This window comes from Colossoma macropomum, unplaced genomic scaffold (assembly GCF_904425465.1).
Source record: "Colossoma macropomum unplaced genomic scaffold, Colossoma_macropomum, whole genome shotgun sequence".
NCBI lineage: Eukaryota > Metazoa > Chordata > Actinopteri > Characiformes > Serrasalmidae > Colossoma > Colossoma macropomum.
In genome coordinates this window covers 96,016-113,802 of record NW_023495351.1, presented here as the reverse complement: position 1 = coordinate 113,802, position 17,787 = coordinate 96,016, and the positions used below count along the sequence as shown (strand labels likewise).

The window sequence follows — 17,787 nt, the reverse complement described above, 5'->3', positions numbered from 1 at the left end:
ACATTGAACGAGACATTCACTGCACTGTACCACTTCTTCTCAATCTATGAATCCCGTCTCACACACCACGCAGGTATTTATAGCCCAATCAAACTAGTGAATTGCCATCTGCAGGAGCCTGATATTACTACAACCTTAAACATGCAAAGTGACAAATTTTTTGCCTGGGGACCTTACATTTTAAATTTGTATTAAGTGATATTTGCAAGTTTATTCTGCTCAGATGAGCAAAACAGAGGAAAAACATCGAACCAGCATTTAAAAAAACATTGGCAAACAAGATCTAGAGGTGATGGTCGAAGAAACAGCAAACAGGAAAAAAATTCTCATATGGAAATATGATAATTGTGGGCTGACAGACGAGAGAAACAGCCTGAGATGAGTGTGAGTCTGTCATAAGGTTAATATTTAAGAACATAAATTTCTTCTTAGAATTATTCTTAAGGAAATCGTTAGGTAAAGAAAACAAGAAAATTTGCTTAAAAGTTATTTAAAGAATAGCAATTTCTCAACTTTTTTTCCTAAGAATGAAGTTAAGAAAAAACACAAGATGCTTTCATGAATCCGGCCTCAGAATTTGCTCTTCTCAGTGCACATCTGCGCTGTACTGTTTGCATCATCTGCCGGTTTAACATTTAATTCTTTGCAGATGCTCATACTGTTCTTGCAGCAGGAGCTGCTGCTAATAACCGCAGACAAGCAACAGCGGAACATTTGATTTTGTCACAAAGACTGTGGAAGGAATCTTGATGGTTTTGTAATGTGTTTTTGGCTTTTTTAAAGGGTTGATATCACAATGTAAAGGATCCTAATGGTTTAACTGGTGACTAATGACTGATTCTGAATGCATTCAACAGTTTTCTCATGTGATCTGAAGGTGTTCTACAGGAAACTAGTGGTCTCTAACGGTAACCATTAAGCCAATTCCGATTAGAAAGCAAAATCATTAGATGTTTATCTTAATGGTTTCTAATGGTCCTTTTTTCAGCAGGGAATTTTTGAAATACAATCATCATTATCAAATACCACAGTAAACCCTATTACTGTTATACCTCCCAACCAACCTTGGACTGGGCAGAGTTCAGTGACCTCATTGGTTTAATTCAAACTGAAGCATAATCAATCAATCAATCAATCAATCAAGCAACCAATCAATCAATCAATCAATCAACCGTTATTTAATCTCAGGGTATGTTGAGGGCGAACCTCATTTATAATGTAGCTGAACCAATACAGACATCAGATATTGAGGAGAGTCAGATTGTAGAACAATAGTTTTATTATTATTATTATTATTATTATTATTATTATCATTATTATTTTTATACAAATAATAATAATAGCAAATATAATTCAAAACAGATGAGAACAACATGTTCCAAAAAAGTTGGGACGGTGGCATGTTTACCACTGTGTTACATCACCTCTCACCTCTGTAAGTGTTTGGGAACTGAGGAGACTGCTGTAGTTTTGAAGGTGAAACTTTTCCCATTCTTGCTTGATATAGAATTTCAGCTGCTCACCAGTTCAGGGTCTCATTTGTCATATGTTTCGTTTCACAACACGCAAAATGTTTTCAGTGGGTGACAGGTCTGGACTGCAGACAGGTCAGTTTAGCACCTGGACTCTTTTAATATGAAGCAATGCTGTCGTAATACATGCAGAATGTGGTATGCCATCATCTTCCTGAAATAAGTAAAACCTTCCCTGAAAAAGACGTCATCTGTATGGCAGCATATGTTGCCAAAACATGTATATATCATTCAGCATTAATGGTGCCTTCACAGATGTGCACGTCACCCATGCCATGTGCACTAATGCACCCTCATACCTTCACAGTACCTGGCCTGTACACGACTTTACCTGCGTTTTATTGCCCCCATCCCAACTTTTTGAAGCATGTTGTTGGTATCAAATTCAAAATGGGCATATATTTTTCAAAAAATAATAAAATTTCCCAGTTTCAAAACTTTATATGTTGTCATTATACTATTTTCAATTAAATATAGGGTTTAAATGATTTGCACATAATTGCATTTTGTCTTTATTTATATTTTGCACAGCGTCCCAACTTTTTTGGAAATGGAGTTGTAAAACAATATCTGTAACATACCAAAAAAATGTTATTATTCCTTTTGTAGCATATGTACGTTTAAAGTGTCTTCATTTTAATGCAGTATAATCGGTACACTCTTAAAAGAGATGGTTCTCCAAGGATTCTTTAGTAAAGGAAATGGATCTATTTAGAACTGTGAGTTCTATATAGAGCCATTACATGCTGCAACTTTTACAAGCTTTACATTGTAAAACTAGAGGAACCATTTTGGTGCTATCTAGAACCATTATCTAAAAAGTTCTGTATAGAATCATATAAACACATTCTACATCAATCAGAAAAAACATCTTTATATTTTACAGGAAGAAGACACAAACGTAAACGGTGCGTCTGCTTCGTAGAGGCAGCCTTTCATTCTTTTTTCCTTTTTTCACAGTGCTTAAACTTCTCTGTGTATGTGTGTGTATGTGTGTGTGTGTGTGTGTGTGTGTGTGTGTGTGTGTGTGTGTGTGTGTGTGTGTGTGTGTGTTTGTGTGTGTGTGTGTGTGTGTGTGTAGAAGCCTTTGAGCGTTTTTTGGGTGGAGTTAGAGCTGCCGTCTGACACAGTCTGATAAGAACCACGCATCACTCACACACTCACACACACAGTCCGGTGTGCCACTGGGCAGTTTTATCAGATCAGAACCAGAAGAACAGCAGCTAACGGAGAGAGAACGCTCAGACTGGAGGACACACAGACAAACACACACATACACACACACACACACACAAACACACACATACACACACACACACATCAGCAGTGAGTGAGGGTGTGTAAAGCAGGGTCAGAGACCTGCTTCTCTCACAAACAAAAGGACTGTGTGTGTGTGTGTGTGTGTGTGTGTCTGTGTCTGTGTTTGTGTGTGCTATACCCTCCCCCTCCACCACCACTGAAACAGCTGTGAGTCACTCAGTGGATTTATCTCTGTCTGCTGCCTCTCACTCATTCACTATCAGAGCATCACAACAGCAGCTGGATCTCTCTCTCTCTCTCTCTCTCTCTCTCTCTCTCTCTCTCTCTCTCTATCTCTGTCTCCCTCTCTCCCTCTCTCACAATACTCTCTCTACCTCCCCCCCCCCTCTCTCTCTCTCTCCCTTCCCTGTCATTTTGTCTGTCTCTCTCATTTTTCTCTCTTTCCCTCCGTTTCTGTCATATTTACCAGATCACATTTTTTCTCTCATTCTCTCTCTCTCTCTCTCTCTCTCTCTCTCTCTCTCTCACCAACACAAGCAAAATAACATATAAATGCCAGTTAGTGAAGCAGTGTCTTTAACAATGGTGGGAAAGATCTGCGATGACCTTCAAACAGCTCCTTATATACAGTCTCATATGAATGTCCAGTTTCACCTAAACATCCTTCCAGAAGAGCAGATAATGTGCTGTAGTTTACTTTCGCCTGAACAGGTGAAGCTCTGATATCAGACAGTTATTGATTTATTTTGTGTAGTCATTCATGATTAATTGCATGAGTCTTATATGGTCAAATTTGATCTTAAAGAAAGCTTTTCTCCATCTGTAAAACAGTTTATTTTGTTTTAGCTATATAAGTGGACAAATAAGCAAATATTTATTACTAATATTTATTACTTTCAATAATTCAGTATCATTATTTTTATCGCACAAATGCAGATGTAAACAGGAAAATAATATAATTTCCTCAGAATGAATGCAGTTTCCATTTTTTCTCACTGACATCCAGTGAACTCAACAGTGAGTGTGTTTACATGCACTCAAAAATCTGATCATAATCGGATTTCTGCATTTATCTGACTATTAAAATGATTACGTTTCTTAGATCGGAGTAAAGTCTAGAAATCCAATTAAGAAATCTGATAAAGAGGATGGATTTTAGCTCAGTCATCAGATTTCTCAGCGCATGTAAAATCTTACTCTGATTTCTTTCTAATTTCTCTGCGCCTGTGTGAAAACAGACTGTGGTACCGGAAATAAGCAGTGTTGCCGTGAGATGGCAACAAAACACTTTTAGAGTGACGTTGAAACCAAATACATGCTTGACGAAATGAAAGATTTAAATATTCTTCATCTTCTTGATGATGTATATTCATATGTTCAGGTAAAGTGGTGCGATGTTTTCAAAATAAAGTCACGTCTTATTCTGTGAGTTTATTGGCCGGTTACAAAGCAGAAATTCAATTACTGACTCATGTAGAGTTTTTCCATGATCTGATTGCTCAAGTACATGTAAATGCGTTGATCGGATTACTGACAAAATCTGATTTTCTGCAGTTATCGGATTATTAGTTGCATGTAAACACACTCACTGCGTTCATCTGCATGTTCTAACTGCTCAGACAGCACAGTCTAGTTGGAGACGCTCTAGCTGTGTTATTATATCTGAAACTGCATGGTTATTTCACAATAACTGTGTCATTCCACTGAGCAGCACTCAGCACTGATTTGCTAACTGTTACACATGGACACATTAGATAATTTCTGCTCATAATATTTCAATTACATCACACAGTCGCTTGGCCAGTATTCTGCTAGGCAACTTCTAGTTCATTGGGCAGCACAGTTGTGGTTTGTTATGAGATAAGAAAGCCAGAACTGTTCCAGCAAAGGCAGTAAAACATGTTTTTTGTGAAAACTCACTTTAACTCTAGTATATTAATGATATATTTGTGAGTACTTTGATTTTAGTTGATTGGTTGCTGTAGTAATACCAAAGCTGAAATCTAAATGGCTGAGATTTCTTACTCCATTACTTCTGCTCAGGCCCAGATCATTCAGTGGGTTTTATGGACATATGCCCAGGGGCCCGAGCCACTAGGGGGCCCGCACGAGCAATTATGAGAAAATCTAAACAGTTGTTTTGATTCACGGTGATAACTCTACTACACTAGAAAAATTGCTTAAAGCTTGCTTTAAATGTATGTGATTCATGTGTCATTGTCCAAAAAAGGTCCAAAATAGTAACTTTACAGGAGAGAGCAAAATGTTCTTAACTTTTAATGTACATCAGTGATTTCTAAGTTTTGGAGCATTTCTATTTGTCCATTCATCATGAAATTTTTACACAACATAAAGAACAGCTGGCGATCTCAATATCTCACAGAAAGTAGAGATATGTGTTTTTGTTTGGACACGATGATATGTGATTAGCTCAATATAAATGAAACACAGCAATAATTACACCGATTACTAAGTGTAATTACTTAATTAACTTACTTAAATTAAGTTGAACGGCAGGAAAAAACAGAATTAGCGAGTCACTGTGTTTCGTCCGATTATAATTCTGACACTTTCCTCATTTTTCCTCAACATCTGCTTCATTTTCAGCATTTCACTGCTTTAGGCCAATCTTAATTAGCAATAAACAATCAAATTATTGATATACAGGATAAAGTCACCCTCTCAGTCTCTCTCTCTCTCTCTCTCTCTTACTCTCTCTCCATAGAGACAGTCCTCCCACTGAGAGGTCAGACGTATGACCAGATAATGTGACAAATTGGCATGTCATTTCATCCATTTCTGTCTAGCCTCGTTCTCCTGTTGATCAGAGGACACCCCCTACTCACCCCCTACTCACTCACTCACTCACTCACTCACTCACTCTCACATGGCTCTTCTGAAGCTCTGCAGTGTTCTAATGCTGTCTTTGATTGGTGTGGTGTTTCAGTGGGCCGGGGGGACACTCTGAGTGTGAAGCATGCTGATGTGTGGCCAAGCAATGTTGGAGACAGAGGGAAGGTTAATGAGTGAAGAGCTCCCAGAGCAGTGCAGATTCAGAGTGGATGCAGAATGGACATGTATTATTCCTTGTTATTGTTATTATTATTATTCTGAAGTGTGACTGATTACTTTGAGTGTGACTGAGCAAAACCTGCTGTTTAGGTTATGTAAGGGGTGTAAATTTATGACCTTACAACAATCTGACTCATCAACCATTCGTTATGAAAAGATTCACTGGATCAGTTTCACCACGATTCAGTTTGAATCTGTTCTTTTGGGTAAATGATTTATTGCATAATGAAATCTCAGTTTTTAATTAATTTTATTACAATAACGATTTCTGGAAAAAGATTTAGTGCATCATGAAACCATGATTCGGTTTGATTCAATGTGTCATGAAATCTCAACTTTCACCACAAAAATTCAGTTTGAATCAATTGCAATGTTTAGAAAATGATTCAATGCATTATGAAATATCTGTTTTCACTACAATTCTGTTTGATTCAATTCGCTAATGATTGTTTGGAAAAGATTCAGTGCATCATGAAATTCACTTAAATTTTGAATCAAAGTCAAATTTCACCATGATTCGAGTTATTGTCAAAACTATGTGGAACATAAGTGGAGGAAATGTTGATAAAGTAGTGCTTTGCAGACAGTAAAAACGATACACCTTTTTATTTTATTTTTACATTTGAAAATAACCTTGGCTAAAAATGATAGTGCATAGTTTATTGAATATTATCATAATCAATTCTAATCGATTTTATCTTTCTCTAATTGATGCAACTGAGTCGGCCTCTTCATATCAGAGTGCATTATTACGCTCCTGTTCATGCAGCTGCAGAGCTATAGCCGCAAAACGCTGTTGAGAGTCTCCAGCACAGCTGCCTGCTGTGTGTGTATGCATGTGCATGAGAGCAGTGAACTCTAGTCCTGTGTGGATAATTGCATAGACAATTGCAGACAAAATTGGTCGTGTCACCTCTGCATCGGCAATAATGATTAATCTGTAATTAAAGGCCATTAACACTTAAAGAGAGGGAGGCGGGGAGTTGGGGGTGGTGGAGGAGTGACGAGGGGAATAGTGTGTTTTCCTACCGTGAATAAGCCCATCCTGCGCCCAGCCGGTTGATTCCGAACCCTGTGCTGTCACTGCTGATAAATGAGCCACTGCGCTCAGACCAGTCATGCAGGAGGAATTAAAGTGGCACTGGAGCGTCCCAAACACTACAAAATAATGTACACTGACAGTCGAAAGTGTGGAAACACCTAGCTTTCTACAGTGCTTTAATGTTTTCTTTGTCAGCTTGCAACAGCTTACCATATTAAAGTCTTAACGTACTTATTTAGAGGAAAACAAAATCAGAATATTAGTATACATGTAAACATTTGTGCAAGTATTTCATGGTGCACAATGAAAATGCTACGTGTAGAGGCTGCAGCCATTTGCTCCCCTTGTTGTGATGTCAGTGCTCATGAGCACCCATACTTTTCAGGTGTTTAAACCACCTTTGAACCAAAAGAGTTTCAATATGTGGTTTTAGGAATAGTTTGGAAAAGAAAAGAAAGCTGAACCTGCTCATCATTCTAAGGCAAGGCCAGAGTAGGTAGAGAACTGAAGTATTACTGTGACGGGAATAGTCTTCCATGGGGAGTCAGGGTAATGTAATTTTACCAGTCTGTAATGCTTATGACCAATTCGCACGAGATTAAGAAATCTTGATATGAAGTACGTAGATGGAAGTGGCTATCGATTTACACATTGCTTCCAATCATTTAACGCCTTAAAAAAGGCTTCTTACATACTACGGCTTATTATTCTACCTCGGAGAACATTGAAGGTGACCCTCATTTACAATGTTGCCGAGTTGATACAGGAAAAAGGGACTGATAATGTGTAAGAACATATCAAATCATAAAACTAAATTTAATAACAAAACTGACTCAAAGTAAGTATAAAAAAATGAAACAATAATAAAAATACATAAAAAACAGAAAATGTACAACAGATAAATAAAACATAGGGAGTATAAGATCAAAGAAGGAAACTAAAATTAATTAAAATGACATAATAATAAAATCATCATAATTAAAACAAGAATAAGCATATGCATAATAATAAATAAATGGAAGAATTAACTAAAATAATGAGAATAAGACAATAATGGTGAAAATCAAGTGAAACAGTTGCAGGCAATTCAGTAATTACCAAGACTTCAGTGCTAACTGGCTAAGCTATTCTTAGATTACGGAAGTGGGTAGTAAAATTTTGGGCCCACCGGTGGGCCCTGACCATTTAAGGGGTTCATTTAATCATAGCCTTAAGCAAAGTGTCGTCATTGTCATTAGCATGAGACTTTACAGCACATGGTGTCATAAACTTTTATTCTGTCATTTTAAATGTTTATATTTTAATTTTTTAATGTAGTGTTACTATGTAACGTGACCCAACCAGTCATGAGATGTGCAGATAAAAAAGGCAAACGAGGCTTTACTAGTTGATTCGCTAACCTAAAGCCCTGGCTTATATGCTAAACTGAACTAATTACATGACATACAAAAGCAGGTGAAACAATTCAATAATTATTTTTATGGTTTGTTTTATAGCATGAGATTAAAATATCCTCAGGTCTTTTCTACCATCCGTTTTATAGTACACTCTTAAAAAACATGGTTTTTCAGGAGTAAAGAAAATGGTTCTATATGGAACCATGGACCCTCAAAGAGCCATTTCATGAGGCGGGGGAACTCTTTAATCATGCAAAGGGTTCTTTGAGGGTCCATGGTTCTATAAAGAACCATTTTCTTTACGAAAGAACCCCTGAAGAACCATCTTTTTTGAAAGAGTGTAGGCGAAAGGCACTGGAATTTTTATTTTACTCAAGATCATGCAGTCCGTAAGAATTACTCACATGCTGGATTCGGACAGGACTAAAATCACAGAGAAACAAGAATTAGCTTAACCCACTTCCCCATGTGATAATAATTTTCTGTATCTGTCTGAATAGCGCTCAAGTCAGTTTCTGTAGGCTAGTCAGGTACAGTAGCTATGTAACCAATGCCTGGTTTTATGCTAACAAAATATTTGCAGGGATTTTTTTCTTACTTACTCGAAAAGTACCAGTGAAAGTCAAACATTGCTTGAAAATTTTCAAAAGAAAGCAAGGTGTCCTCATACTTTTGACATAGCTATATTGTGGTGGAGGTGGTGCTGGTGGGGCGTGTTGTAGCAGGTCAGTGGCTTGGAAAGGAACCAGGAGGTTTTACAATGTGACGCTCCACAGCGAAAGGAGTTATGAGGATTCCTCCTGTTAGGAGTCTCCTCAGGGCCTGTTCTGCTCAAGCTCAGTGACATTTCAGAGGCTTAACACATCTTAAAATGCCCTCCTCACACAGCTAATGTGCTGAGTGAGACTCTTATTTTTTTATTTCTCCACAAAAGCAGTGCTTCCAGGCAGCATTGGAGCACCGCTGGAGATGCAGTGCCACTCTGGAGGAGCTGGAACCAGCGGGACACTAATGATCCAGCCTTTCTGAGCCCAAGCACTGGATTGTCATCCCTGATTTTGAAATATTTGTCTGAACCAGATGGGTCATGACTATGCTCATCTGGGTCAGGTGTATTTTGGACATCGTTCCTGAAATATTTGTGTGGTTTTGAGTCAGGTTTCACAGGGTTCAGACAATTGTTTGTTTGGACTACAGTCAGATTGGGATAGAATTTTGTCTGGGTACAGTCAGGTTTTGACAGAATTGGTCCAGCTGTAGTCCGATTCAACAGAATAACTGTCACAATACAGTTCAGTTCAGACAGAGGACTGTTGGGTTCACACACAGTTTTGTTGAGTTACAGTCAGATTGGGACAGAATTTTGTCAATTACTGTCAGATTCAGACACAGTTTTGCTGGATTACAGTCAGAGTCACACAGAATTATGTCAAATTGCAGTCAGATTCACACACAATTTTGTTGGACTACAGCTGGGATTTCCTCAGGCTACCTTGGATTTTAGACAGAATTTTGTCAGCATATTTGGTTTCAGACAAAATTTTGTGGGCTACAGTCGGGTTCAGACGGAATCTTTTGGCATAGTTGGGTTCGGACAGAAGTTTTTAAGGATTCAGTCAGGTTCAGACAAAATTTTGTTGGGCTACAGTTGGGTTCAGTCAGAAGTTTTTTCAGGAATTAGTTGGGTTCCGACAGAATTTAATCGGCTACTGTTGAACTCAGAAAATATTGTTAGGCCTTGTTTAGGTACAGACAGAATTTTGTAAGGCTACAGTTGGATTCAGACAGAATTTTTTCAGGATTTAGTCTGGTGTGGACAGAATGTTGTGAGGCTGAAGTCGAATTTAGACAGAATTTTATTGGGCTATAGTCAGGTTCAGCCAGAATTTTGTCAGGATTCAGTCAGGTGTGTGTGGAATTTTGCCAGGATACAGTCTGATTCAGACAGCACTTTGTAGGAATACTGCACTTTTGTTTAGTTACAGTTGGGTACAGTTGGGCACAGCTTGATGCTGTGGATCAGGTTGGACTCAAGCAAGGAATGTGCTTCGGGTACATTTTCAAGTTCCTTTTAAAAAGTCAGGCCTCATTCAAGCTGCATTCTCTGTTGCTGACAAAAAAGCTTGTGACAGAACAGTCTACAAGTTGAGTGTCATCTTTGTGAGATATGGAGAGAAATTTTACAGCTGAATTTCACCATCACTCACCCGTGCCTATAGCACCTGGGAAAACATATCTCTCTATTACTTTCTTTATTTCCCCTTTCTTGTCGTCTCCTTGTCTCTCTCCTCTCTATCATCAGGACCTGCATTGTGTTCAGTTGTATTCACCACTTTCCATTCAGGGTTGAAAACCATAGTTGTGCTAATGATGATAATCAACCAACTCTATTTATTCAGCTCCAAAGTAAAGAAGCCATGGCTCTCTCTTCAGTCTCTTTCTCTTTTGTCTCTATCTCTTTAGTTTCTTTCTCTTCTCTCACTGTCTGGACTGCCTGATGTAAACTTGTGAAAAAGCCTAAGCCGGAGGTGATGAGGCACGCACAGATCAAGGAGACAAATGTCTCACCTCTAGCCGAATACACTAATGAGCCGAGGAAATGCGAAGCCTCAAACTTTATATGCAGTCATAATGATGATGTCAATTAGCTTCACTCGGAGCAGCCTCGGAGTTCACAGCAGTTTCTCATCCATACAGGGCACACACCCTGAGCAGCCTCAGAGTACACAGCCATTCCACAGCTGTGCAGATTGAGGCGGATACTGTTGCCTCACCAGACTCACTTAGTTGGGGACCAAGAATGTGTATCTAGCTTGTGGGAGGTGCAGCCTCAGTGAAGCACCCTGTGCGCCGGGAGCGCAGTTCCTCAGGTACTTCCTCACTTACAGTTTGCTGGCTGTCATGGTGAACAGGGAAGCAGTATTGTAACTCTGCTCTTGCCAGTTAGGGCTGTATTGAAGACCAGCTTTGCAAGTCCTAGAATAGTGTCATGACATGTCAGGATTGAGTCAGGAGTCCAAATGAGACAAGGACTGACACCAGAAAAATCTAATCCTCTTTGATACGGAGCTGTGACTAGTCTTCAACTGCTTCCAGTCAAAATTTCTTGGATTTTCAAATTGTTTAGGGTCATTTAAAACTAAGCTATAACCCTACAGGTTTACCTGGGTCAAATGAGATTAAAAGCTTAGACTCCCAGAGTTATTACTTTGGTTTTAGCCATACTGTTTAAACATATTTATATAGTTACATAATGGATTACATAGTTATGTAATGAGTCATATTTGCATTCAAATTAAACTCTAAACTCTGTATTGGCAGGTCCAAGTCGGCACATCATATTCTTTTCACAAAACAAGACTGCATACACACAGCAACTTTTCATCAAATTCAAATTATAATGAAACATCCCTTCCATTTACAGAGACTTATGGACTATTAAATATGGAGTGAAAGTTAAATAATATCAACAACTATGCAAATTCTGTCAAGGCAAAGACGAGTTCAGGTACAAATATCAATCAGACCAAGACAAGTCTGAGAAGAAATGCTGTCAAGACCAAGAAATATCAGAGAACAAATACTATCAAGCCAAACACAAGTCCAAACACAAGCACTATCAAGTCCAAGATAAGTCTGAGTACAAATACTATGAAGTCCAAGATAAGTCTGAGTGCAAATACTATCAAGTCCAAAATAAGTCTGAGTGCAAATACTATCAAGTCCAAGATAAGTCTGAGTACAAATACTATCAAGTCCAAGATAAGTCTGAGAACAAACATTATCAATTCCAAGATAAGTCAGAGTACAAATACTATCAAGTCCGAAATAAGTCTGAGTACAAACACTATCAAGTTTAAGACAACAGAAAAAAAAAACAATATGCTCTATTGTTAATATTTTATCATGTAAGAAAATATGTCTGTGTGTACTGTTTGAGTGACACAGCCAGAGTGTGAGGGGATTAATGAAGAATCTCAGTCAAGCAGTAGAGAGATGATGCAGGAGAAGGACCACAGTGTTCCCTGTGAGTGGTCCCCAACTGTGTGGAAAGAGCAGCTACAGATGATGATCACATTGTATCCAAGAGGAGAGTTCATTTACAGTGTCATCTCTGCTTTATCTCTGTAGGACTAGAGAGTGTACTGTCTCTGTGCCCTCCCAATGTGAACATTTCATCATCAACATGATACTGATTTTAAGAAAACAATATGCAAAAACAGCCAGCATAGTTTAATGCAGTGAACAAACATAGGGCCTCATTCACCAACTGTTCTTAAGAAGAACTTTCATCTTAAAACTCACTTACGTACTTGTTATGGAGATTCTGACATTCACCAGTTTTCTGATTTGGAATTTGTTCTTAGGTAAGAACAGAATCTACACACAGTCAAGAGTCAAGTCAAAGGTTTTTATGTAGCGCTTTTTACAACAGGCACGGTCACAAAGCAGATTCAAAGAAAATCTGGGTCCAAGCCCCCATGAACATTGAGCAGGAGCGAAACACTTCCTGAGAGCAAGAGGAAGAAGCCTTGAGAGGAACCAAGACTCAAAAGGGGAACCCATTCTCCTTTGGTCCACACCAGATAGCAAACAATAAGTCAAGAGCAAAATGAACAGAGAATAAAGTTTTACATCTAATGTATTAATTAATTATATGTATTAGAACATTGAAAATTGAGAAAAGTAAAAAAAGAAGAGAAAAAAAAGAGCACCAAGTTTTAAACAGTTCAGCGGTTTAAGATCATGTCATGAATCTGGCATAGATCTTTTCTCTTTAGGGAAAACTCTTAGGAATATATTAGTGAATATTAGGAATATCTGCTTAGGAAGATATCAGTGAATGAGGCCTATGGAACAGACAAGTCAAAAAGGGCTTTACTGACTGATACTGTAGTCAGTTCACATTTTTCAAATATTTTAAATGTCAGAAACTCACAGAATCTTAAGTAATATAAATATAAACTAGCCTCTTATAAATAACTTTACACTATGGAAAACAGCATGAATTACCATGACCACATTCCTGAACAGGACTTTCTTTTTACATTTAACAGATTATTAGTTACATTTAAGACATTATCAGCGCTTTTTCAACAGAATTTCTGCCAAGAAATCCATGAAACCTCAAATTCCCCTCTCCAAGCTCCGCCCACCAATGTGTCTTTTTGGAGCTATCGTTGTACAAGTTTCGTAGAATGCTGTTGAGTATCCCATTCAACAGAATACTGCTGCACTTCTGAGCTGCACTGTTGTAGCTAATCAAAATTAGGCAGTTTAGAAACAACAGAATGTGCCATCATGCTAGTGTTAGCTTGTTTATACAATCATAAAAACTTTACTTCAAAGTTCACTAGCAAATCCCCCAGCTGCACCTGTCCAAAATCTGATCTATCCTACCAGTAGCTAGGTTTCAAATGTCATTTCTCAATGTCATACAAAATGAATAACTTGCTCTAAATGTAGGTATTGTGATATAAACTGAGTCTGTTCTACAGTTTCTCATTAGGTCGAATGAATAACTGGCTCTAAATGTAGGTATTGTGATATAAACTGAGTCTGTTCTACAGTTTCTCATTAGGTTGAATGAATAACTGGCTCTAAATGTAGGTATTGTGATATAAACTGAGTCTGTTCTACAGTTTCTCATTAGGTTGAATAAATAACTGATTCTAAATGTAGGTATTGTGATATAAACTGAGTCTGTTCTACAGTTTCTCATTAGGTTGAATGAATAACTGGCTCTAAATGTAGGTATTGTGATATAAACTGAGTCTGTTCTACAGTTTCTCATTAGGCTGAATGAATAACTGACTCTAAATGTAGGTATTGTGATATAAACTGAGTCTGTTCTACAGTTTCTCATAAGGTTGAATAAATAACTGATTCTAAATGTAGGTATTGTGATATAAACTGAGTCTGTTCTACAGTTTCTCATAAGGTTGAATAAATAACTGATTCTAAATGTAGGTATTGTGATATAAACTGAGTCTGTTCTACAGTTTCTCATTAGGTTGAATGAATAACCGACTCTAAATGTAGGTATTGTGATATAAACTGAGTCTGTTCTACAGTTTCTCATAAGGTTGAATAAATAACTGATTCTAAATGTAGGTATTGTGATATAAACTGAGTCTGTTCTACAGTTTCTCATTAAGTTGAACTGTATTTTTATCAGTGTTCTGTAATAAATTCTTTGGGCTGTAATTAGAACTATATTAGAGTGAATTAAGCATTTTAAAGAGCACATGTAATGCTCTCATTAAGCCGTATTAAACCAGTAGTTGGTAATTAACCATCATTAGTCATTAATCGTAATTGGTAATTAACCATCATTTGCTTCCAGAAGTCAAAATGCACTGTTTCACTAAGGTGGTTTGATAGGCTAATATTATTAATTAATGTTTTATTGTGATATCTATAATGAATAATGCATGTTAATCAAATTACAAAGAAATCAAATCTTTATGTCTCCTTTGTCTCGCCTGCTCTTGGTCTTAACCATGACTCATCATGAGTGCTCTGGAAGTGCTTCATTAGCCCAGTTACTGCTTAATAATGTAATGATTGGCAGCCAGTTATTGGCTTGAAGTTAGTTACCAGCTATTAGTTCATAGTAAGTATTAGTATTATGAGGCAACAAAGGTAGTTTTTAAATAAATTTTAGAGTATTTAAGCATAGTAGCAAATATATTAGTTAATATGCTTAAATACACTAAAAAGTATAAAATTATTAAAATGCAAAATTTTAATTTTTTGTTTTTATTTGATTTGTTGCTGTGGTGAGAAAGCTGAAATATAAATGACTGAGATTTCTTGCTGTGTTACTTCTTCTGCACCCCAAACCACATACTAGCACACTAAATAGTGTTTAAACAGTAGTGAGGAGCACTCATTATTGTAGCAGGTGAAGTATAGAAGTGTGTGTTTTGGAACGCAGTGTTAGATCAGCCAGCGAGGTGGGTTCAACAGTCCAGCAGGTCCAGTGGCTGATTATAGCTCTGCTGTGCTGCTCGTTACAAATTCCCAAGGTTCAGTGGCATATAAATAAAATGAAACTGCTGAAGGTGTTGACTGATTAACTGGACGTCTGTGGATTTTTCTGTGACGTTTAGAAGATCTCTGTATGCAGAGCCCCTGAAGGGATGCGGTGTATTTTTTTTAGGGAAAAGGGACATGAGCACCCAATACTATCAAGTGTTCACCAGATACTATGTGGTAAGCACCCAATAGTACAACCCTATTTCCATAAAAGTTGGGACGCTGTGCAGAATGTGATTAAAAACATAATGCAATGATAGCAAATCAAGTAAACCATATTTTTAAAGGAAAATACAAAAGACAACAAGTATTTTTCATTTAATAATGCGCCAAATGTTTGCAATGGGTGACAGGTCTGGACTGCAAGCAGGCCAGTTTAGCACCCAGACTCTTAATACAGAGCAATGCTGCTGTAATACATGGAGAATGTGATTTGGCATTGTCCTGCTGAAATAAGCAAGGCCTTCCCTGTAAAAGATGTCATCTGGATGGCAGCATATGTTGCCAAAACATGTATATATTGTTCAGCATTAATGGTGCCTTCACAGATGCGTGCCATGTGCACAAATGCACCCTATACCATCATGAATACTGGCTTTTGAAGTGTGCACTGATAACAAGCTGTGTGGTCTTTAGCCCAGAGGACACAGTGTCCATGGTTTCCAAAAAGAATTTCAAATTTTGATTTGGACCCCAGGACACTTCTCCATTTCACCACAGTCCATTTTAAATTTGCTCCAGCCCAGAGAAGGTGGCGGCATTTCTGGATCCTGCTTATATGTGTTTTCTTCTTTGCATGGTAGAGTTTTAACTTGCATTTGTGGATGCAGAGTTGAACTGTTTTCACAGACAGTGGTTGTCAGAAGTGTTTCTGAGCCCATGCAGTGATTTCCACTACAGAATCGTGTCTGCTTTTAATGCAGTGCTACCTGAGAGCCCAAAGATCATGTCCAGCAAATACTGCTTTTTGGCCTTGTCCCTTGCATACAGAGATTTCTCCAGATTCTCTGAATCTTTTAATGTTATTATGTACCGTAGATGATGAAAAGCAAAAGTTCTTTGCTATTTTATGTTGAGAAATGTTGTTCTTGAATTGTTGCACTATTTGATCGTACAGTCTTTCACAAAGTGGTGAATCCCTTCCCATCTTTATTTCTGAAAGACTCAGCCTCTCTGAGATGCTTTTTTATACCCAATCATGTTACTAACCTGTTGCCAACCAACTACCAGGTGTAGCATTACACAACTTTATCAGCCTTTTGTTGCCCCTGTCCCAACTTTTTTGGAACGTGTTGTTGGCATCAAATTCAAAATGGGCAAATATTTTTCAATGAACAACAACATTTCTCAGTTTTAACAGTTAATATGTTGTCTTTGTACTATTTTCAATGAAATGTAGGGTTTGAAATGATTTGCACATAATTGCATTTTGTTTTTATTTACATTTTGCACAGTGTCCCAACTTTTTTGGAAATGGGGTTGTATGTGGTGAGCACCAGATACTATGTAGTAAGCACCTGATACTAATAGGTGTGCACCAGATACTATCAGGCAAGCACCCGATACTATGTGGTGAGCACCAGATACTATGTAGTGAGCACCTGATATTAATAGGTGAGCACTGGATACTATCAGGTGAGCACCTGATACTTTCAGATGAGCACCATGTACTATGTGGTGAGCACCCAATACTAGTAGAAACAACAAATTGTTTCCGTTCTGTGTATAAGACTGAATAAACTTAGGTGGAATGGGAAATTTGAATAAGAAGCCAACTTCAGCTTCTCATGTATGTATGTGTTCTAGTAGCCATGTTTATTAGTCTGTGTAAAGTCTCACTCATTGGAGTTTTTCTGAGATTTGAGAGATGTGCAGGTGATACCGATCCAGTCTACCAATGTAGCTAATGTTCACCTCGTAGTGTTTTTATAGAGACGGTGTCTAAATGGTCCATGTTTTTTGTGGCCATTCAGGTCTGTTTTGCTTGGCCTTCATCCACCTGCAGGGTTGTAGCTGCAGCAATGATGATGCGGCAAACTCTGCACATTCACATTAGCAGGCAACAGAGCGACAGCTAGCCTACCAAAATGACCTAACTTAGTGCTGTGTATAATAGTACTATGTGCAATGTGGAATTCTAATGGCTCCTAATACCTTACATGAAGCCCTACCTATTTTTAAATGTAATAAATAAATAATGATGTGAACTGATACTTCTGTGGCATTGCACACCTTGAATGTCAACATTTATGCACAACAACACAACTAGCTGTGAACTGGTGCAGATTTTCCCAGCACTGTGTGAAGCTCTTGAGAGCTTCTGTTGTGTTAGTGAAGGTAAAAATAAAGATGAATACAAAGATGTTACAATACACTAACACGCTCATATTATATGCCACACCTGCTGTGCGCCGCCTAATTTTAGTTTGCATAATGTTCACAC

The 17,787-nt window shown here is 37.8% G+C and overlaps 1 protein-coding gene across 1 annotated transcript in view; it reads left to right on the top strand.

The window, feature by feature from the left end:
- Window positions 1-17,787, top strand: part of lrfn2b (leucine rich repeat and fibronectin type III domain containing 2b) — a 213,236-nt gene that overhangs the window by 169,250 nt on the left and 26,199 nt on the right. The gene's annotated exons all lie outside the window — the stretch shown is intronic.